The sequence below is a fragment of the Emydura macquarii genome, unplaced genomic scaffold, assembly GCF_026122565.2.
Source record: "Emydura macquarii macquarii isolate MOO-44397 ecotype Brisbane River unplaced genomic scaffold, CSIRO-AGI_Emac_v2 contig_383, whole genome shotgun sequence".
Classification (NCBI taxonomy): Eukaryota; Metazoa; Chordata; order Testudines; family Chelidae; genus Emydura; species Emydura macquarii.
Genome location: NW_027130520.1, coordinates 1,794,454 through 1,807,839, shown reverse-complemented (window position 1 = coordinate 1,807,839; position 13,386 = coordinate 1,794,454).

Genomic DNA, 13,386 nt, shown 5'->3' with positions numbered 1-13,386 from the left:
TACAGACTGACACATTAGTCTTAGGTTAAGATGCGAGTTATCTTTTAGTTAATTGTGATTGTGATCCGTCCCGTGCCCAGGGAAGCCACCTGATAATGCCAAGGTCAGGGCAGGCTGTAAAAGGAGAGCAGATTCTCCCACTGCTGATGGGTGACACTGAAGTCAGGCTTTCCAAACAGCCATAAACTGCTTCTGATTTCCCCACACTGGTTAACAAGAAGCCAGTCCACAAAAGCACACAGCCCCCTTTACTGCATTCCAGTTCCTGGCTTCCAAATCAGCCACTAGGTCCATTAAAGAGACCAGTTATTTAAACACTATGCTCTTTACTAAAAAGGTTCCCTCTGACCCCAAAGGGTCAGCCACAGTACCAGTTCAATGTAAGTTTGGATCTTACCTAAAATACCACGTTGCCAGCCAATCCTTTAGTAACTAAAACTAAAGGTTTATTGTAAAAAGAAAGAAATAAACCATAAGAGAAATGTTAAAGGATTAGAGCAATCAGATACATACAAATGATTGAAAGTCCATATACATCAGCTTTCTAGAAAGATTGTGGAGTTGCAGGCTTGTATAGTTCCTCTGGTGTGCACCCAGTCTCTGGGTGGGTCTCAGTCCTTTGTTTCACAGCTTCAGTTCAGTTGTAGATGAGCTGATCAAGAGGTAATTTGGTACCTTAAGCGGAATCCTGGCTGAAGACTGATGACTGAAGACAAAATGGATTCCCAAGGCTCTGCCTTATATACTCTCTGGCCCTGGCCATGCAGTTTGTAGAGTTTTACAGGAACTAAAATGGAGTCTAGAGCCATATGGGCCAGTCCTGGTGCCTCATCAAGCATGCTGCTTGTGGAATTTTACAGGAACCAAAATGGAGTTCAGGGTCACATGGGCAAGTCCTGGTGCCTCATCAGGCATATCTCCGGCTTCTCCCCCTGGACCCCTTGCACTTGGGAATATCTTAATGGGCCATTAAGCAGGCTATTGTTCTGCAGCCATCCTGTCTGAGTCGTTACACAGACAGCACCATTTGAAATACAGATATATCAAATATATCTATAACTTCCATTTCACACATCACACATGAACTTAAGTATTATCATCTTACTTAGCATATTATAACCTTCCTAACAGTACCTGACATGACATATCTTACATGAATTAATATGATTTTGACATATTGATGTCAAAGAATATAACAAATGCTCCCCCCCCCATCTACTCAGCATGACACCCCCAACGCAAGACTGGTATAGAAAGGAGTAATCAGAGCTCCTGAATACACTTCAAGGCCCCCCTTATTCAGACAGAGTGACAATAATTAACTCCTGGACTTATTAATAATCTGACTTAGATTCACTTAACATCTTGCTGTAGTCAAACTTGTTTGTTTTATCTAAAACAGTGCATGTGGATTGAGTGTATGCAGAGACCTCCCTTAGAGTGACAGAGCTGGTGCATATCAATTTCTTTGATAAATTGACGGACAAGTGTAAATGAGCTTGCAGGGTGCAGTGTGCAGCACTGAACCCTGCAAGATGGCAGTTCCTGGGGTTGCATCTAAGACTGGGAGTGTTTACTGGGGTCTATCCCAGGAGTGGCTGGCTAGAGCGCTCCTTCACTAGGTGAGGGACTGATTACATGCAGGAGGCTGGGCGTGGGCCGACCCAGGAGTGGGTGGTTCACACAGCAAAGTGGGGTAAATTAGGGCCCAAAAGTGAAGAATTGGGCTGACACAGCTACACACCAGTCCAGATTACAGGGGGGGAACATCACAGAGGCTGATGTGTGTAATATGTCCAACAACTTGTGTTGGGACTCAGCAACCTCTTCTAGGGGGATTTGGAGCGTGTTTGCAATTCTTTTAAACAGCTCCTGAAATTGTTTAAAATTATCTCCTGTTGTAGATGGCAGAGGCATAATGGTCTCATCTAGAGATGAGGAGGTGTTAGTTGCAGGAGTGGTCTCCTGATCTAGAGATTCCGCTGTTTCCTCAAAACTCTCCTTATGGAACTCATGGGATCCTGTGTCTGATACTGATGGGGAATTGTCTTTCTCTGGAGGTACTGGGAGGCTGGGAATAATGCTGCCTATATACTGCCCACAGGTTCCAATACGGCCACTATGGCAGGAATGGCATTCATGGATGTTCATACCACCCCTGGGTACCATATTTGAAATGGTGTCCTGGATGTTCCTACAGATCTGGTCTGATGATTCCCTGGATGGGTGAAGAGTGTTGTGAAAATTAACATTTCCCTCTTCATTGTCCTCCTCCTTGCTAGAAAGAGGGACAGATCTGTTTGTTGGTATGTGTGTGGTGGTGCTGAATGTACCAACGCTATATCAGTACCGAGAATAGGTGATTCCAATGCCACACCAACTACTAAGTCCTTATGTTGCAGAAACTGCTGAATTCCAAGAGATTTTGGTACCAAAGATGGCACCTGTGGTAATGTTATGGTACCAGAAATTGTTGTAGTACCGGGAGTTGGTGCTGAGATAGAAGGGGCAGTCTTGTCTCTGCTGTCCTTCTGAGAGCCTCTCCTTCTGAGAGCTTAGGGTCTTTGGCTTTAGTGCAAATAATACGGGAAGATCCTGCTGACTTGTAGATACTTAGCCACGGCACAGTTGGTAGCAAAGATGTGGAGAGAGCTGGAGAATGCTTCTTTTCCACAACTCCCTTTGTAAAAGAAGTGACAGATCTCTTCTTTGCCCTCTTCTTGGGAGACAGGTTCCTCCCGTGCAGTGTTGGTGAGGGAGGTCTGTCAGAAGCTGAGGTAGGTGACCAAGAGGAGTTTGTAGTCCTGGTTGGAGATCAGATGGAGAAATTTCTCCATAAGGATAAGTTTAAGTTTAAGGTCCCTTGCTTTCCTGGCATGGGCCTTAAGGTTGTGGCAGTGGAAGCACTTCTGAGGTAAGTGTGTTTCCCCAAAGCAGCAGGCACACTAGGAATGTCTGTCTTGAGACTGGAATTGCCTCTCGTCAGGAGATGCAACGTTTAAATCCCAGAGACCCAGGCATTCTCAGGTGAAATTGGCCCAGAGAGGGGTGAATAAAACGTAAAATAATTTTTTTTTTAAACAGGGAGAAAAATAAGGATAGGAACAAATTCTGACTATTCTATGTACTACACTATACTCCTAATCCTATATCTAAAGGTAAGTATTGAAGAGGCACTGCTGGAGCTCCAACTCAGACCAAGGGCAGTTGAGAAGGAACTGAGGGGGGTTGGCCGCACAGTGCTAGTTAGCTACTGCTACAGGCATGAGACAGGGAGAGCACATGTGTGGCCCAACCGGGTAATGCTGTCAAAATTCTCCGACTAGTGGCACAGGGGCACACAATCACCTGAAGTGGAGCACCCACAGGGACATCACTCGAAGAAAAAGCTTTTTTTCCCCCTATAAGGAAAAGCTTTGAAGATGACAATATTAAAGTGATATTGTATTTCCAGCACAGTTTTGGGACAGGCATTTGGGAGGTGACATTTTCTGGGACACAAAATCAGTACAGTAACTCCTGCATAAAATCTACATCTACAGTATGTACAAATTTGTAGAGTTGTAGGGCTAGTTTCTTTGATGCCTCCAGCTTATGGATCCCTGTTTCTCACATTAACCCTGGGAGCAGGTTAGAGAAGTCTGGGTAATAATATACCAGCTGGGGATTGCTAAAGCACATTGTTTAAACATATTGCTACTCCAGCTACTCCTCCTAACTCCCCCACCCCACCTGACATGTTCCTTGCAGGAGGTTGTGGAGAGGGAGGTGTTGGAGCTGGCTCTGCCAGCTTTCTGCCGGCTGAAAACTCCCCACATCAGGGGTATTCCCAGCAGGTGGCACAAAGAGAGCAGAACAGTGCTGAGAATCTCATCCACAGAGTCAATGTATGTGACTTGTGAGCCTGCAGCAGAAATGGATACCTGCTCTGTTAGGAATAATAGTTTTGAGTTCAAGCAACAGAGACAGATTTGACTCCTCTCTGCTGTTAGATTCTCTCACTGCAGTGACCGTACCATCCATCAGGGCTTATCCTTGTTGAGATGAATCCAACAAAAGAGGAATGGATAGAATGTAATATAGGAAGAAGAGGAGTTTAGGTAGGTCCTTCACAGATGACCATTCCCTCAAACTTGTAAAAACACCTCAAAGGAGATTCCTACCTTCACCAAGATCTTCCAGCTCCTTAAAACACCAGAGAGGAAATTAGCACTCTACGATATCAACACAGCATACATAAAATAGATTAAGAGCGGCCTAAAAATGGCAGATCTCAAATTTAGGGGTCATAGTGGACAAGCATCTGAATGTGAGCTCTCATGGCAATGCTGTGACAAAAAGGGCTAATGCAATCCTTGGATGCATATACAAGGGAATAGTGAGTAGGAGTTGGGGAGGTGATTTTACTTCTGTATACGCCATTAATGAGTCCCATACTGGAATAATACTTCATCTAGTTCTGGTGTTCACATTGTTAAAATGTTGAAAATTGGAGACGATGCAGAACAGTCACAAAAATTATTCTAGTGTGGGAGAAAATGCCTCCACCTGAAGACTTCAAGAGCTCAATTTGTTTAATTTATCTGTTCAGCAAGCTTTGCATGATGCAGAAGCATGTCAATACAGAATTCATTTCTGCACTGAAATCTGTCTGTAGACAAGGTTTTTTTACATTAATAAAACAGGGTTACTTACCAGTAACTATTGTTCTTCGAGATGTGTTGCTCATGTCCATTCCAACATAGGTGAGTGCATGCCACTGTGTACGGGTTCCCGGAACTTTTTTTCCCTCAGCAGACCCCGCAGAGTTGGCTCTGGTGCCCCTGGAGTCCCACGCACATGCCGCGGTATATGAGGTACTGCCAACCCTACGGCCCCTTAGTCTCTTCTTTCTGCCAACTCCGACAGCGGGGACGGAGGGTGGGTGTGAAATGGACATGAGTAACACATCTCGAAGAACAACAGTTACCGGTAAGTAACCTTGTTTTCTACTTCAAGTGATTGCTCATGTCCATTCCAATATAGATGATTAAAAAGCAATACCCTGGAGGTGGGTAGGAGTTACCGGTGAGCTGCCCTCAGCATGGCTCTTCCGAATCCAGCGTCCTCTCTCGCCTGCTGAATGATGGCATAGTGGGACATGAAGGTGTGCACTGATGCCTCTCCAGGAAGGCCACCGACGAGGCCTGAGCTCTGGTTGAGTGCACTGTGATGATACCTGGAAGTGCACATTCGCCTGCTCATAGCAGCACTTGATGCAGGAGGTGATCCACGCGGAGATGCGCTGGGTGGAGACAGGTGATCCTTTCATCCGGTCCGCCACTGCGACAAAGAGCTGCGTCGATTTCCGGAACAGCTTTGTCCTGTCTATGTAGTAGGCCAGGGCTCGTCTCACATCCAGTGAGTACCATCTCCGCTCCTCCTCCGAACTGTGTGGTTTGGGAAAAAACACGGGGAGGAAAATATCTTGGTTATAATGAAATTGGGAGACCACTTTGGGCAGGAAGGCTGGGAGAGGTCTCAACTGCACCTTATCCTTATAGAATACGGTATAGGGGGGCTACGAGGTCAAAGCTCTAATCTCGGAGACCCTCCTAGTTGAGGTAATAGCTACCAGGAAAGCTACCTTCCATGAAAGGATGAGCAGAGGGCATGAAGCCATGGGCTCAAAGGGGGGCCCCGTAAGGCTAGAGAGGACCAGGTTGAGATCCCAGGGAGGCACCGGGTTGCGGACCTGTGGATATAGACTCTCCACCCCTTTAAGGAATCTAATTGACATGGGGTGGGAGAACAGGGGTCTCCCCTCCATCGGCTGATGGAATGCTGAGATGGCCGCCAGGTGGACCTTCAGGGAAGCTTCAGCTGGAGCAGGTACTCCAGGATCGCCTGGATAGGAGAGAGGCTCGGTGGGATACCTCGGGATTCCGCCCAGCAGGTAAACCACCTCCACTTAGCCCAATACACAACCTGTGTTGAAGGTTTTCTGCTGCCCAGCAGAACTTGTTGGACCTGCGCGAGAAGGCTCTCTCCCCCTCCGTCAGTCACAGAGCCTCCAGGCTGTGAGGTTCAGGGAGCCCAGGTCCGAGTGGAGCAGGCGACCCTGGCCCTGGAAAAGTAGGTCGTGTCATCTTGGGAGCTCCACGGGCGGGGCGATCAACAGGTCCATCAGCATACTGAACCAATGCTGTCTCGGCCAGGTCAGGATGATGAGTATCATATCTGCCCTGTCCCTCTTGATTTTCAAGAGGACCTTGGGCAGGAGCGGAATAGAGGGGAACGCGTACATGACGGTCCCCTTCCACTCGATGAGGAACGCATCAGATATCAAGCCCGGCTTGCGACCCCGGAGTGAGCAAAACCTCGGGCACTTCTTGTTCCAGCATGACGCAAACAAGTCCAGTTGGGGAACACTCCACTTGCGGAAGATGGAAGTCACTACCTCCGGCTACAACGACCAGTCGTGGCGGGGAAGAAATTACCTGCTGAGGCGATCCGCCTCGTTGTTCCTCACCCCTGGGAGGTGAGAGGCAGACAAATGAAAGTCGTGCCTCACTGCGAAGTCCCACACGCGAATGGCTCCCTGGCAGAGCACTGAGGAGTGCGCACCCCCCTGCCTGTTGATATAAAACATAGCTGCGGTGTTGTCCGTCAGCACTTGTACCACCCTGCCCATTAGGAACCTGAGGAACACCTTGCATGCCAGTCTGATGGCCCTGAGCTCTTTTACATTTATGTGCTGGCGCCTCTCCTCCCCCATCCAGAGCCCCTGAGTGCCCAGGTTGGCGCTGAAGTGGGCTCCCCACCCCACATCCAAGGCATTGGAGACCAGGGTGACCAACGGGGCCAGATCCCTGAAAGGGACACTCCTCAACACTGCTTCGGGGTCCTCCACCAGTTCCGGGAGGCTAGGACTGACCGGGGGACCGTGACCACCCTGTTCAAGGGGTGTCTGCTCGGCACATACGCCGAGGCCAACCATGCCTGTAGCTGCCTGAGTTTGAGGCAAGCTAGCCACACTACGTATGTGCAGGCTGCCATGTGTCCTAACAGCTGTAGGCAGTGCCTGGCTGTTGTCGTGGGGCACTGGTGCAGCTGGGCAATAATCGCAACCATAGCCTCTAACCGAGGTTGCGGGAGGAAGACTCTGGCCTGGGAAGCATCCAGAGTGGCCCCATTGAACTCTATGTGCTGCACGGGGGATAGAGTCAATTTCTGCTTCTTTATGAGCAGACCCAACCTGCTGCATGTGGCACCTGTCTTTGATTAGCCAGTCGTCCAGGTAGGGGAAAATCTGCACACTTCTGCGCCTCAGGTGGGCAGCCACTACCGCCATACACTTGGTGAATACCCTGGGGGCCGACGAGAGGGCAAAGGGCAGGGCTGCAAATTGGTAATGGGAACCAGCCACCATAATTCGAAGGAAGCGCCTGTGGCTGGGAAGGATAGATACATGGAAGTATGCATCCTTCAGGTCAAGGGTTGCATACCAATCTCTTGGATCCAAAGCAGGGATAATGGAGGCTAAGGAGACCATGTGAAACCTGAGTCGCCTGATGTATTTGTTTAGCCGGCACAGGTCTAATATGAGTCTCAGACCCCCCCTTTGCCTTGGGGATGAGGAAATACCTGGAATAGAATCCTCTCCCTTTTTCATTTTTGGGGACCATCTCCACCGCCCCCAGATTGAGGAAGGTGACAACCTCCTGCAAGAGGAGTTGCTCGTGAGAAGGGTCCCTGAAGAGGGAGGGGGGGACGGTTGTTGGGGGGCGGGAGATGTGAATTGGAGGGCATATCCCCGGAGAACTATTCCGAGGACCCAACGGTCTGATGTAATGTTTGCCCATTTCCTGTAGAAGGGCCTTAGTCTGTCCAAGAAAGGACGGGGCGGATCCAGGAAGACGGTAGGAGTGCTACCCTAAGGCGCACCATCAAAATCACCCCCTCTTATTGCCCGAGCCCTTGGGGGGCCATTGCTGGGAGGCTGGGGATGAGCTAGGAGACCGGTTTCACCTTCCGAACCCCGTTTCTGTCCCTGCCCCTATTGGGCTGGAAGGGCCTAGGCGGTGGCCTAGGTTGTTGTTGGGCCTGGGGCCGCAACTGCCGCCTAGAAGCCTGGGGTGTATACAGGCCCAGGGAGTGAAGCGTGGCCCTTGAGTCTTGAAGGCCATGCAGCTTCGCGTCAGTTTTGTCCGAAAACAGGCCTGACCCAAAGGGGAGGTCCTGAATCGACTGCTGCACCTCCTGGGAGAGCCCTGAGGATTGCAGCCACGAGCACTGCCTCATGGCAATGGCAGAGGCCATGGCCCTGCTTGCCGAGTCTGCAGTGTCACTGGCGGTTTGAAGTGCCGCCCCAGCCACTGTGATCCCCTTATCGAGGACCATAGCGAAGTCCACTGCCTGGTCTTGGGGCAACGCCTCAGCAAACCTCCTAAGGAAGTCCCAGAGGTTAAAGTTATACCTTCCCATTAGGGCCTGGAGGCTCGCAATTCTAAACTGCAGTGCTGCAGTCGAATAAACCTTTCTCCCAAACAAGTCCAGTTTTTTGTTGTCCTTGTTTTTGGGAGTGGACCCTTGATACCCTGTCTGTCCCGCTGGTTGGCCACATCCACCACCAGAGTTCCCGGGGCTGGGTCGGTAAAGAGAAACTCAAACCCTTCAGCTGGGATGTAATATTTTTTCTCGGCCCCGTTAGATGTAGGTGCGACCGAGGCCGGGGTTGCCACAGGGCCTTGGCAATTTTAAGGACCCTGTCGTGAACTGGTAGGGCTACCCTTGATGGACCTCTGCCCCCAACACGCTGAAGAGGGTATCCTCTTCCTTTGCTAGTTCCTTAACCTCAAGGTTCAAGTTAGAGGCCACCCTCTTAAGCAGCTCCTGGTGCGACCTGAAATCTCTCAGTGGCGCCCTGTGGTCCCTGGAGGCTGCTTCATCTGGGGAGGAGATTGCTGCCTCTCGTCCTGCTGGCGACGGGTCCCCCTGGAGGGTCCCTCCCCTGGGTCTGATTCCTCGTCCAAGGAATGGCTCTTGCGATTCTCATCCGGTGTGGGGAGCACCAACTGGACCCCTGATGATGCAACGGACACTGTTCCTTGTCCCATTTGCACCCTCCCATGGGCCCCAATAAGGCCATTGCCACTGACCTTGGGGCCAGCCCGGGGCTGGCATCGGCACTGGCTGAGGAACCTCGTGGTGGCATTGGCTGGTCCCCCGAGCGTCCTTGCTTTTCTGGGATCCCGAGCAACTGGAGCAGTGGCACCAAGCTCGCCTCCGGCTCTTGGTGCCGCTCCGTGCCGGGGACCGACCTCTCAACAACTCCGAGGTGCCAGATGAGGATCACCTCTGCCTCCTCGAATGGTGCCGACGAGAGGAGGCGTGCCCTGAAGAGCTCGATGAGGATGCCCGCTGCCTCGGCCCCGACGACTTACAGTGCTGCTTGTCTCTAGGGGAACAGGAGCGGTGCCGCCAGGAGCCTCGCGGTGCCAAACCCGACTCCGAAGACCGGGATCTGCATTGCACCGGGGTGGGCGAGCCCTTTGGTGCCAGGTTCCCCGCTGGTGACCGGGTCCAGTGCTGCCTGGTCGTGGAAGAACGGCTCGGTACCGGGGACTGGGAGGGCGAACTGTCCCTGTACCGCGAGGTGGCCCTCGAGTGGCGCTGCCTTGTCCGCGTTGCCTCTGGCACTGGGGACCGACTTCGGTGCCGCGGGGAGGATCGGCTCGAGGAGTTAGACTCGGAGCTGCTGAGAGGGGAGCCTGCATGCTCTATCCTCGGTGATCGTCTGGTGAGAGACTCTTCCACCCTTGCCGGGGGTCTCAACCAGCCTTTGGGGGGACCCAGTGCAGGCTTGCCCCGGGACACCGGCCCTCTCTCCCTCAGCAGAGGGAGGGGCGGAGGCAAGGCCATCAGGGCTCTTGCCTTTTGACAAGCCTCCCATGTCGACAGCACCTGCAGGGGCACTCCCCCAATCCCAGGAGTCGGGGGAGGCTCCCTGCTTGGAGATGCAGGCGCCGGAGCAAGCTCTACAGGCCATGGCTGGTGCACTTCCACACTTGACCCCGCCCGTACCGATGGCGCAAGGGAGTGTGTGTGCTCCGTGCACTGCCTCTTCTTTTTCTTTGGCACTGGAGATGCCTCTCTGCACCAGGTAGACTCCGGTGCCAGTGGTGCGCTCTGTACCAAGGAAACGCTCGGCATCGAGGTGGATCAAGGCGGCTCAGAGACCGGGCGGAGCGCCGCTTCCATCAGGATGGCTTTCAGCCTAATGTCCTGATCTTTCTGGGTTCTTGGCTAGAAAGCCTTACAAATCTTGCATTTTTCCCTCCGGTGCTGCTCTCCCAGGTACTTGAGGCAGCGATCATGAGGGTCACTAAGCGGAAAAGCCTTGCTGCAAGAGGCGCAAGGCTTAAAGCCAGGTGACCCGGGCATGGCCCGGCCACCCTAAGCCCTTGAGGGCTTCTATTCTATTACTAAACTACTCTACTTAACAGTACTTAACACTTAACTAACTATGCAACAACAACAAAGTTCAACAAGGGGAATGGTACTTGCGAGAAGCAAGAGACGTTCCAGCAACCGTCAGGGCGGAAAGAAGGAACTGAGGGGCCGTAGGGTCGGCAGTGCCTCATATACCACGGCATGTGCGCGGGGCTCCAGTGGGCACCAGAGCTGACCCTACGGGGTCTGCTGAGAAGACAAAGAGTTCCGGGAACCCGTGCATGGTGGTGTGCACTCACCCATATTGAAATGGACATGAGCAATCACTCGAAGTAGAACATTTAACATTTTCTACATTGGTATTACTTATGATGTTTACTACTGTATAAAATACATTAGTTTCCAACATTAGTAAAAGTTATTAATGCACGTTTGACAGATTTTAGATTAGCCATTTTGATCATTTCAAATTGTGGAGTTCAGATTATTTTTAAGCAATGAGAAAAAGTTATACTTATTTAAAATGAGAAGCGCAGCTTTTACCTTTCTAGAACTCAAAGCAAATACTGCTCAAACTTAAAAAAATAAATATCTAGCCTGAAATTTTCAGGGATTATGAAAATTAAAAACAGGGAATTATAACAAAAACACTGACATAACCTGATCTATAATAGGAGCTATCATAAATACTGGACTTCCAGAGAATAAACTGTTTTCAATACAAATATGTTAGCACAACTATTCTCACATTTCAAAGATTCAATACTGAGTCTGGACTATGCTGAGAATCAAGAATAACATTTAAATCAATATGAGAAGTAGAAAGTAAAGCTTTTTGAAACAAAAAAGGCTGAACAACATACATTCACCATACCAAATGACTGTCTTCATGCATTCACTGCCATCTGCTGCCAGACATTTATACTGAGGTAGCCAATGATTCTGTGCACAAAACAGGCTGGTAACACAAAAAAACCACATGGTATATTTAGGGTTCATAATGTTTTACGTAATCTAACCTTTGAAATACAGATGTTCTTATAACTACAAACTAATAGTATTACTATATATGTTACAAATGGTATTGCTATATAGTGTCACAACTTCATACAATCTAAGATTTTGATAAATTTATCATGAACTTTTATTTTATTACATGAATGTAAAGGCACAACTTTCTTGAAAGTTTTGTTCTTACTTTGGAGCATGATTTATTGAGATATATGTGCAATTCCCCTCTTCTCTCTTTGTGCCAGATTCTTTCTTTCAGAGTACAGGGCACATGAATTGTAGGGCCCTGACTGAACATTAAAAGTCCCTGCTCCCTGACATACTCAGATGATGGGTACTTTGACTTTGCCAACTCACAAGAACAGAAGTCAGTCGGAATGAAACAATGATTAGAACAGCTCTGAATCCCCTGATCTGTTTGCTGTTGGAATTTCTGGTTTGGAGAGCTGATGTAAATGACTCATTTAACATTTTTAAGAAAAAAAATTTTTAATTAGACAAAATGCATTTTTTTTTGCACTAAGTGTCCTAAACAATATTGCTTCATTTCAGCTTCCTCAAAGCTGTACTAGCTGGCCAGCTCCCGTACTTGCTCTCAGTAATCAGCCCCTCACCCTCAAAAAATAAAAGCATCATTCCATGAGGTCACAACTACCTTGGCATATGGAGCTGTCCAATGGAAATTCAAGTGACCGTCTATTACAAAGGACAGCTTTGCAAAACCTGTTTTATATCCCAAGAGCTAAACTGCTTTTTCCTGAAAGAGGAGTATGGGGGGGGGACGGGGGGTGTTTGCTGGAAAAGTGTCTATTTTAGTTCCGCCTCCTGTATATTTTCTAAGTGTAATCTTAAAAAATAAAGAAAAATCAGGGTTTCTTCTCTCTGCTTAAATATATCAGCTGCTTTTGTTATCACAGTAGAACATAAGGTGTTACAGTGAGACTGGAGTAGTTGGGGGTCAGGTTCCAAAGAGAAAGTACACTGTACCATCACCAGTTTCTGCAGCATTTAAACTTTCATTAAAAGAAGTTTCTATCCTTAATATTTAAAGAGAAAATCTCTATGTGAAGCAATATAGTGCTGTCTGCTTGTGCCTGCAGATCAGCCAAAACAGTAGCCAAGTTCTTTTTAGCCGATACTGCTGAATAATTTTTAAATCAGCCCCATGTGCTTTTACCTATGGAGTTCCGCAGGGGTCAGATTTATAGACACTGTTGATGTGAATGAAGTCACCCAGAAGTGATAGGGCAGTAAAATCTCAGTGTCAACAATATCTGAAGGCCTAATCTACATTGCTGCCACACCCAGTCACAGATTATTAAGAAAGTGGACAAGAGATAGCTTGTTGAAACTTCACCTGGATATGATGATGGGAATACATTTCATTTGGTGATGATGACCCTATCTATGCAGGAAAACAAAAGGGTGGGTAATTTGGGGCTAATTTTAGTCCATGACTTAATTATGGAAATTAAGTTTTCAGTAGCAGTCAGGAATTGTTTTGCCATCTTTTAAGTAATTGGAAGCTGCAACTTTTCCTCAGGACAGTGATCTCACCATGCTGTGAGACCCACAAGCTGACTTGCTGTACTGTTTTACTTGGAATGACCTTCTACCTCAGAACATAGTAGCACGACTGCTCAAGGGCTTTTGCCTGAAACAATTGGTGGCACCTAAGCTCTGAGACAGACACTATCTATAGTTCAGCATGTGTATTCAAAATCTTACTAACGTTGGAACTGACTACATGTAAGGAATTTGGTTGGGGTTTTGTGTTTGATTCATTCTTCCCTTTTGATGTATGTAAAAAATTTAGACTTTTCCTTTTTTATTGTTTTCTAGTATTTGTATATGGATCTTAATTTTCCTTCCTTCAGACTCAGTCCCTATTCTAAAATGTACCTGGGGATATAACCCAGTCATATAACCCAGCAATAAGCT